Below are 10,722 nucleotides of genomic sequence, written 5' to 3'. Positions count from 1 at the left end.
AACCCAAACGGTGCAAAGATCATTCCTCCATCCCCTCCAAGGATCAGAGGAATTGGCTGACGGCTAAATCCCTTTGAAGCAGGAGTTGGATGCAGCCACACTGTGGACAGGGGAAGGGAAATTGCAGTGATGCAGCAGTTGTATTAGCTTGTGAAACAAAATGTAGGTCATGTTCTGAAACACTGTGGTAAAGTCCAAGCATTCTCCACTGCAGGGGTTTCAAATTTAAAAACTTCCTCATGCTGCACTGATGTAGCACTGCCAGGTAGTTGATTTGTAGAAAAAGGCTGCATCTGCATCTTTCCTTCCTCCCATGCATATATCTAACTACCAGCACATACTTGCTGCATTAACTTTCCCTTTCTACTTTTTGATTATACTGAGAACATAAAATAATACGGAGCATGCTCTGTCACTGACAAGTGCTTTTCAGACTTCAGTTGGCAAAGGCAAACCTGACATTTATTTGTCATAAAAAACACTCTGGCACAGCTGTAAGTGGACTGGGAAACCATGGCATGCTTTCCATGGTTAGCTATTTTTCTTTTGAAGTGCCATAATTTTTGTTGTGATTATTGGTGGAGCTGCAGTATTTCTGAAGCAAAGACCCTGTAACATGAGGTACGCTGCTTGGCACTTACTCTTGTGCACTGCCCTGGACCTCTCATGTGGATCGGTTTCAGGTGATGTGTAAAGCTGGATGGCAACTGGGTGTCTCATTTGCTTGGTGGGAGCAGTCATAACCTCGAGATGCTGAGGGAACTTCTGGGTGCAAGGGGAGGATCCCAGTAACTTTAGGTACATGCTGACACTGAGGGCGGTAATTTTGGATCTAGTATCTAAGTTAGGATTGTAATTTTGAAATTGATACCTGAGTTGGGATGAATTCTAGCAACTTTAGCTATCCAAAAGTTAGCTGTCTCATCTAACATTTCTTAAGATTCACTTTTACTAGTCCTAGTTCTGCATGCATGGCACACACTATTTAATGCAGTTTAACTGCTCAGCTACAGTAACCCAACATGGCAGCTCTGCTACTTCTAGATCTAAATTACTCTACATTTGTCTGGGTGTTATTTCTCCATTTCGAGGTCCTGTGAAATAACAGTCAGACTAAAGATTCGACTAAAGAGTTTTATTCCAGATCCTGCACAATCTGAAATAAAAATGCTCTGCAAGGGAGGCTCAAGCTAACATCAGAAAATATCCTGAAGAGCCTCACATACAAACTAGATAGGGCTCTTCCAATGCTTTGTAAATAATATGTTGACATCCATTCTTAGGCTCCTGATTTTCTCTGTGTGATAGGTCAGGGAGCCTAAGAACATTACTTCAGGCTCCAGATGATGAAAGACCAGCAGTTGTATGCAAAGCTTTTCTGGAATTAATTTAATATCCTTTGGTTTGCCCATACACTCTTCCAGTAAATTAGTGGTACCATGATGAGCAATATAGTAGTAGTGTTATATTCCAGTTCATGTGGAGTCATTTCCTTGATTTACAACCTTGTCTTTTTATCTCTAAGTTAAAGTTGAAACAATTCTTCCTGTCCCCTTAATATCTAGACTGTTTATTCTCTGTAACGTTTTGCTGGGGGGAAAAATGTCCTTTCCTCTGAGAATATCAGTGAAGTGAGAGTTTGATAGGGTCTTAATGACCTAAATTGACCAAAGTTGCTTCTTGATGAGACAGCTCTGCAACCCATTTTATCTTCAGGTTGCAGGAGATAATTAAACTAATTTGAAGATAGAAAAGACAGCTCCAAAATGCAAAGACAGACATGATTGTTCCCAGAGGAGAAGAGATAATATTCACAATGTCTTCAGCTAAACTTTGCTAATATTCAGAGTTAGGCTTAGATTCAGACCCACCTAGAAATAACTAACTATTTCCACAAAGTCTCTGCTTGAATACTGAGGAAGGTGTCACTTTGTAAAGAGCGTGATGTTTTCCATTTCGTTTCTTAACAATTGGTTAGCATTGTACAAACTGTACACATAATAACAATTGATTCACAGAAGGGTAATTTCTTTTATTGTGTATTACTTCCTCCAATCAAATGTTCCAGTTGTGTGGGCCGCATCAGTCTAACAACATCTCCATTTTCTGAACTCAGTCCTTTTTATTTACCATAATTGATATACAAGTAATTTATTTCTGCCAAGAACAGACGTCAGCTTCAGAAATCCTCCAGTTGTCATTGGTAGCCACTGCCTCAAAAGTAGTCATTACCTTGGTAATATTGATGCTTAGTGCTTGAAGACAATGGATTTCTTTCTATTCATGTCAATAAACTCTTCATCAGACCCCTTTGTGAGTGATTAATACAGTGGATATTAAATAAACATTTTTGCCATAATGTTGCAGCTTTTAAACTTCCACGTAATGATGAACAACTTCTAAAAAATACTTTTGAGGAGATTACCTCAGGACATTCAGTTGCACAGAAAGGAAAGATCATTTTGGTGACCCCCATCACACACGCTCCAGAGTGTTTCTGCTCAAAATATACATGACACCACATACAAATGCAGAGAGGGATTCCTTTGCTTTCTGTGCCAGTTAGAGATCCCAGAGTCATTAAATCACTAACTTAATACACATTTATTTTGTACTCCCATGCATGGCACACAGTAAACTTACCTGATGAGTAGGTGGTCAGGTGGCATTTTGAATCAGTTTTGAAGTAGTTTTCCATGACTGACATAAAGTGCTGTGATTAGAGTCTGAATGAGAAAACATGTATGTCACCCCAAGCACCTTTATGATTATAAAACAAGCAGCCACTTTTTCTCCAGGGTCATTTTTTTTTTCAACATGTGTTTTAACATCTATAAAAGCTGTCACACGAGAGGCTCATGGTGTCAGTTTGGAACAAAAAGATTGAGGCAATGTCTTGAAATATATGAGGAACTGGAAAATGGGGACCAGGTCAAGAGCATAGTATGACATAGTTTCCAAAATTCTAGGGTCAGGGTGATAGCAGAAGCACATCTATCTAGATATCTGCTGTATAGCTGAGGCTAAACTGCCCATGAACTTTATAGATAAATACCTATTCTTAGTTACACTCAGAAACAAAATCAAAGCACAGATATAATCTTCCTGCAAGATACTTGCTAATAAAGTAAGATATCTTGTTCAGCAGAGGAAGAGCTTCTGAATCCTCTCTGAGCTTGACACACTGAAAAAGAAACATAACCCCCTTGCTCTGTGACCACCCCACCATGGGTTCAGCTGTTTGTCTTCCTATGGCCCAGGCCTACTACTGGCATGTCCCCATTGGATAAGCTCGTCCTGTATTTCTGAACAAGTAACTAAGCTCTGAAAAAGGTCATAGAAAAGCCTGTAGAGAGAACCATACAAAACAAGAAGGGTAAGATTGCGGATAGAGATAGGGGAGATGGTGTTTGCTGGCAGCTGACAGATGAAAAGTACCAACATAGAAAGGAATAAAACCCTAAAGGGGAAAGCTGGAGTCAGCAGATGAAAACTCATCAGCATGGAGGATCCAATACAGGGACAGGTGCCAGCTCTTTCCTTCCTGACTGGCACCTTCTGACCAGCAAAGCCTCTTCAGTTATCTCTTCAGGGTGGTGAGTACACTAAGGGTTAGACTCGTAGCATTTGGGAGTGATAGCCAACAATTTCTTTGCACTATAAATTTGTGCATATCTTGCTTGCAGACTGTCTTTGCACACAGCTGGTTAGCTGCCTCCTTCAGGCTTCTTTGAGCCTGAGCAAAATGACCCCAGAGAGGGTTGCAGAGGTGCAAAGTGAAACCTTGACATAAGTCCATCAAAGCTAGATCACCACCAGGAAGGATGTATAGGAAGAGGAGAGAAACATCTTTGGAAGAACAGGTTGCTTCAGGTTTCTGCCATTAATCCTTGCCTCTTCTTTAGCATGACTCACCCCTCTTCATTGACTGCCCCTCACAAACGCTTGGGTCAAACCTTTTCCTCATCCCAGGGGTCCGTAAGGAGGAGTTAAGCTATAAGAGTCAGCGATGGGGTAATTTAGGTTGGAGAACTGGAACCTCTTGTGACTGTGGTTCAGGTGTGAAAATACTCCAGGCCAAAGTCTCAGGTATGAGTCTGCTACCGTTTGACTGGGTCTGTAGAGAGTTTAGTCTCCTGCTGGTCACGCAGCTAGTCTTTACCCGGGTGGCACCTGGCAGTATGACCTTGATGGAGAACAAAAACCCTTATATACTAAGATGTGGCAAAATGGATAGCAGAAGCACAGAGCCACTAGAAGAGCAATCTTCCCCTCTCTTTCTCTTCAGGAGTATTTGCACAGCCCTAACACAGATAACAAGCCAAAATCTGCAACAAAAGTCATGCTGTTTTCTAAATATTAAAAATATTAATGGCTTTTAACTTTAGGGTTTTTAGTGCCAGTAAGAAAACAACAGCCATGTCCAGTAAATCTCTTGATAGTTATTTATATTTTCTTTTCTGTTCCAATTACATGAATAAAAATGCATGACATGCCAAAGTTAGTTATATATTTGGAAGGTCTTTTGAACTAAATATTTTAAATGGGAGATTGTTGATTATATTCACACAGCTCAGCTAGGTCTTATTATAGGGTCAGGGTTTTTTTGTTATGATTATTTAGTCATATGTCATTTAGTGAATCTCTGCTATGTCTTAAACATTTCACGACTAGCTGAAGAGCTTCTGATTTTTCACACAATATTTATAAAGCCCTCTGAGGTTGCAAATGACATTCAGTGGCAATTAGAAGAAAGTTCATGTATCAAAAATTATGACTAATGGAGACAAATTAGACATTGTGTAGAGCTTTAAAATTAAAACCAACCAATATTAGTCTAATCAATATTGTTTATAGAAAAATGACTTGCATACTATAAAAGCCCAAACTTACAATAAAAGACATTTTCCTGGGACAAACAAACTGTATATCAATAGACAAAATAATTGCATGTAAAATATGCCACCGAAACAACATTTTCACCATGGAAGAATAACTTAAGAATAAACAATTTTCACAAAACTCCCACTAACAGAATTGGTTCATTATAATCAGTAAGTCAAACATTTACTTAGCATCGCTGATGCTGACAATTAGTCTTTTGTCTTTTTTTGCATCTGGTGCTTTTAACAAGATTCATTTAATCAAGAAGCTTATCCAGATACGAATTTATTTACTGATACCCTCTCAGTTTATTTTGCAACTTCCATTCATAATCAGAAGATCCCAATTATTTCCTTTTTAAGAGACTCTATAAAATAAAAATTAAAGGTTTGTTTACATTCACTTTAAAATAAGTGATATTAGGAATATATCCCCGGATGTGATTTTTAATTATTTTTGTCACAGATCAGAACAAAACTCAATACAGATTTGCAGGAACAAAACAAGGTATGTCTTGATTAAGGACCAGATGTTGCTCTCCTTCATTAATCTGGAAAATAGTGTGGCTATGGGTGGCAAACTTTGGCTGGTTATCAGAGCTAGTGTTGTAAAAATATTTTTTTTTAATGAATGGCAAAACAGAAGGAAAAAAAAATCCTTTAACATAAAAAGATTTCTTCTCTTCTTCTTATCAAACATCTTCTTTCTTCTCCCTGCCCTCTGGAAAATAATGATCAGGTTGAAAACAATTTGTTCATGATGGAATAACTGAAATATCTTTTAAATTTTTCACAGTTGTATTTAATTAGATTCAATTAAACATGTTTTTAAAATACAGCATAAAAAAAATGGAATAAAATGTTTTGACTTTTTTAAGACAAAAATCACTTTTTTTCCTACAGATTAATAGAACTCAATTCTATGAAATTTTGATGGAGACAGTATTGTACCAAGATAGTTGTCTGTCCACTGCACATTAGCAGTTCATCATCTGCAACAATTTTCAGAATAGCTAATTCTCACATTTGTCACTCTCCCAGCAGCGCCCCTTCAGAACTCCACACAGCATCATCTCTCCAGTAAGTGTGTAGAAACATTTTTTGCACTTACCCAAATTGCTGACAGCAGACTCCTTACAGTGGTTGTAACCTGGACATCTCAAAACATAACCTTTCGAGTTTATATAGATCTTCACAAAAGTAACCAACTTTCATGATCAATGGTGCTGTGGTTTTCTTTATAAGAAAGTAATTTATGTGATTCAAGAAACTCAAGTGAAAATAGTCTTCCTTAAAAGAAACACATTGTTTGTAAGCCACAAAAGAAATAGAAATTAAAAGTCAATCTTCTTTTTTTGGTACAATATGACTGATGCAGCTTTTGCTAGCAACTAGAATTATGGACTGAGAAAGGAATTTTAAAAAAAAGGAAAAAACTAAGCTTCTGAATAAGCCATCCCTCTCCAAATCCTAAGAGTTCAAAGGCAGAAATACCTTTTCCAGATACATCCCATACTTTTGGTGAGTAATTTTTACACATATTGGGCAGGATAAATGATTTTTTGTCAAGAGATAAGAATTTTAGTTGAAAGAAATATTAAAAGAAAACAAAACAAAAAGGTCTCACAACGACCATGGTTACTTGATATTTATCCATCCTATCACCTAGCAAAATTCGCAGGAAGATGTTATGTTCATTTATGGCAGTGGGATTTACTATACTATTTAGAAACATGGCTGTAACTTTCATTTCTGGCATGTGCCTAGAGTTTTAAACTGATAGGCTCTGCCCAGTTCCCATTCAGGATTCAGAATCTTAATTTTCCTATACTTCGCCAGCCCTCAGGCACAGCAAAGAGAATTTTGTTTTGTTTTCAGTTGGAGAGGTATCCAGTTCTCAAAGGACAAAGCAAAATCTGTAAAGGAAAAAAAAAAAAAACCAACAAAAAAAACCCCAACTTTGGAAATGCTGTACTTGATTACCCTCCCCGGACATGCAGGAAGGTAGATGGAAGGTACATTTCTTTCCCTTTGAGTGCTAGAAGCCCCTGATAGGAGCTTTAACAACAGAACCATTATTGTGAAGCCAGCTCATATAACAGCTGCTATTTCTAAGGGTCCAGAGAGCAAAAAAGATAGCTTAGCCTTTTCTCTTTCCTTAAAAAAAATAAAGAAAAAATAAAAATAAAAATCATTGTAGTGGTTTAGGTTGGAAGGCACCTGAAAGATCATGCAATTCTAACCCCGCTGCCATGGGCAGGGACATCTCTTAGTAGACCAGGTTGCTCAAACCCCCATCCAGCCTGGCCTTGAACACTTCCAGGGATGGAGCATCCACAACTTCTCTGGGCAACCTGTTCCAGTGGCTCACCACCCTCATAGTGAAAAATTTTTTCCTGATATCTAAATCTATGCTCTTCCAGTTTAAAGCCATTACACCTGGTCCTATCACTACAGTTTTCTTAGATGGTCTCATACTCGGTCTTCACCTGCAGTGGGGGGGTTTTCATTCTCACAGTCCCTGTCTTTGCCTTCTGTGACTTGGGCGGTGTGATTAGAGCCCTTGTTGGTGAAAACTGAGGCAAAAAAGTCATTGAGTACCTCAGCCTTCTTCATATCCTGGGTGACCAGGTCTCCTCTTTCCTTCCAGAGAGGGCCTACATTTTCCTTAGTGTTCCTTTTATCACTGACATACTTACAGAAGTTTTTCTTGTTGCCCTTCATGTCCCTGGTCAGATTTAATTCTGTCTGGGCTTTAGCTTGCCTAACCTGGTCCCTGGCTGCTTGGACCGATTCTCTGTATTCCTCCCTGGCTACCTGTCCTTGTTTCCACCCTCTGTAGGCCTCCTTTTTGCTTTTGAGTGTGTCTAAGAGCTCCTTGTTCATCCATGCAGGCCTCCTGGATTTTTTGCCTGACTTCTTCTTTGTTGGAATATATCTTTCCTGCGATTGGAGGAAGTGATCCTTGAATACTAACCAGCTTCTTTGGGCCCCTCTCCACTCTGGTGCTTTATCCCATGGAACACTACTAAGCAGATTCCTCAACAGGCCAAAGTCTGCTCTTCTGAACTCCAGGATAATGAGCTTGCTGGGTGCCCTCCTCACTGCCCTAAGGATCTTGAACTCTGCCATTTCATGATCACTGCAGCCAAGGCTACCCTTGAGCTTGATATTCCCCACTAGCCCCTCCTTGTTGGTAAGGATGAGGTCCAGCATAGCTCCTCTCCTTGTTGGCTCCTCTACCACTTGGGAAAGAAATTTGTCACCAATGCATTCCAGGAACTTCCTGGATCGTTTGTGCCCCGCTGTGTTTTCCCTCCAACGGATATCAGGGTGGTTGAAGTCATCCAAGAGGACCAGGGCTTGTGAGTGCAATGCCGTTCCTATCTGTCTATAGAGGGCCTCATCCACTCCATCATCCTGTTCAGGTGGCCTGTGGCAGACCCCCACTGTAATGTCACCTGCCCTAGTGTTCCCTTTAATCCTGACCCATAAACTCTTGTTCAGCTCTTCGTCCATCCCCAGGTGGAACTCCATGCACTCCAGCTGGTCCTTTACATAGAGGGCAACACACCCTCCTCATCCTCCCTGCCTGTCCTTCCTAAAGAGCCTGTATCCATCCATTCCAACACTCCACTCACACAAACCATAATAATGTTAGTTTTGTACTGACTTGCGGATATCAGCACGAGGGTAAATAACTTTTCATTGCTGGCTAACTTAACTCACTCTTTCAAAACAGTAACATAGCCATCTAATTTCTGAGTTGGTAACTTTGTATTTAGTATTTCATGGCATTCTCAGGCATATTTCTTGCGTCAAAGAACAAATGCCTTATGTATCCTGTGGCTACGTAAATTCATGCCATTTCTTAGTCATGTTTAGACTAGACACATATTCATACATCAAAAGTTTAATTCCTCCAACATTGGCATAAACAAACGTAGGAAATATATTCCGGGTGTTATAATGAGATAGTCTTATCAGGATGATTCTCTTAAGAAGCTAATAGATGTTACAAGAGACAGAAGAGGGTGTATGAAATGACTCATTCACAGAGTTTGAAGGTTTAAAAAATAAAATTACCTGGATATCTACAGGCTTCATGAATAAAGACAAATAACTTGTAAATTAGCGAAGTTTCAGAAAAGCGACTCCATTAATTTAAAGATTTCAGAGAATTGGTTTTCTTCACGGTAAATAGACTTGTAAATTGTAACCTGACAGATGCCCTTATGAAAGCTAGAGGAAGATTTAAAAATCACATAGTGAAATATATTGCAGTATCTTAAACTGTATGAAAGCAATAGCACAACATTTACAGTTATTTAGGTAATGACAGCTCATTAGGGAAAAAATGCTGTTCTCTTTATCACATCTTCACTTGCTCCAAAAGTGTTAAGGAACTTGTTTAATACTGACATTAAGCAGTAAAAATAAATCACAGCAGAAGACATGAGCATACCTCTGGCTGGACAGGGATGGGATTTTGAATGAAGACACATATTGCAGAGCTGATACACATAGTGGGAGTACAAGAATGAATAATTACAATTTTAGGCAGAGTCTTCTATTAGATCAATCCCTCTATTAAATTATAGCTCTCGATTGCTTTCTTCAGTGAGTTTATGTCATGACATACCAGAATAGATGCAATCCAGCCCGTATGCTGATTTAACTCACTGTAAGAGCAACCAGCAAGTAGCAGAGGAGTGATGGAGAGCTTCTTCATCCTCTATTGCCACCAGGTCTTGCACGGTGCTAGTCATGTCCTACCAGATGGGAAATAACTAAGAATCTCACCCTGCAAGTGCAGTTTTGCTTCTTTTTCCCTTCACTATGTGGTTGTGGGTGGCGATTTGCACACACACAAGCGAATTAAAATGAGATAGCTGCCTACTGTGCCTGTTTACCCACCACCCCCTCTTGCGGTCATGCCACCCCCTCTGTGGCAACAAGTGAACCATGTGTATAGCTCCTGACTGTCAGCCCACACAACTAAATCAAAGCTTCTTCTGGGCTGTATGAATGTGCCATGCTGTAGGCTGAAGAGGTTCAGGATCTGCTTCATGTATGAAGAAATGCTTCCACTGCAAGACAACTTAGTCTAATCTGCTGGACAGATTCAAGCCTCCCATCATTATCTGAAGGCCTTTAAAAATAAGTTCTCCATCCTATCATTATTGATAGTCACAAAAGTGTCACGAATGTTGTCTGTCTTGCTTTGAACCAAGGGTTTAGTAGTTTGACAGGTCTGGTGATCCAACTGGAACAAGTTTGGTATCACACATAAAACTTTGTGGTCTCATTTCTCACACTTTACAGGAGCGCTATCCAAACATATTTTGTGTTGGCACAGCTATACAGTTTACTTCAGAGCAAACCTGTCCCCCCTGAGACCATTAAAAATTCTGAGGTGTGGGGAATAATTCAGGAATGACATTTACTCCTTCAAAAATAGGTTAAAGAAATTGCAATAAGAGGGATGAAAATAACTTTACAAAGTCAGAGAAATGGCTATAGCATTGCTCAGGTGGTTTTGGCCAATGTTGCAGATTCTCCACCTAGAAAACATACTGATTTTTTTTTAAGACCTTGCAGATAGTTTAAGGAATTATATAACAAGGTTTCAGTTTTCACGGCACACTATTTCAGAATAATCTCTGTAAGGTTCCCTTCACAATTTATTTTTGCAAGAATAAATTTTGCTATGAAAATATTATACAGAGGAGGTGTTTCTCTGATATGTTTTGGGACCTGTTTATTCTACTGTGCAATGTGAAAATTGCTGATGAAGTGATCTAGATATCATCACATATAACAGCAATGCAAAAACTCT

This window comes from Charadrius vociferus, unplaced genomic scaffold (genome assembly GCF_000708025.1).
Source record: "Charadrius vociferus isolate BGI_N301 unplaced genomic scaffold, ASM70802v2 scaffold52, whole genome shotgun sequence".
Lineage (NCBI taxonomy): Eukaryota > Metazoa > Chordata > Aves > Charadriiformes > Charadriidae > Charadrius > Charadrius vociferus.
This window is presented reverse-complemented; position numbering follows the sequence as displayed.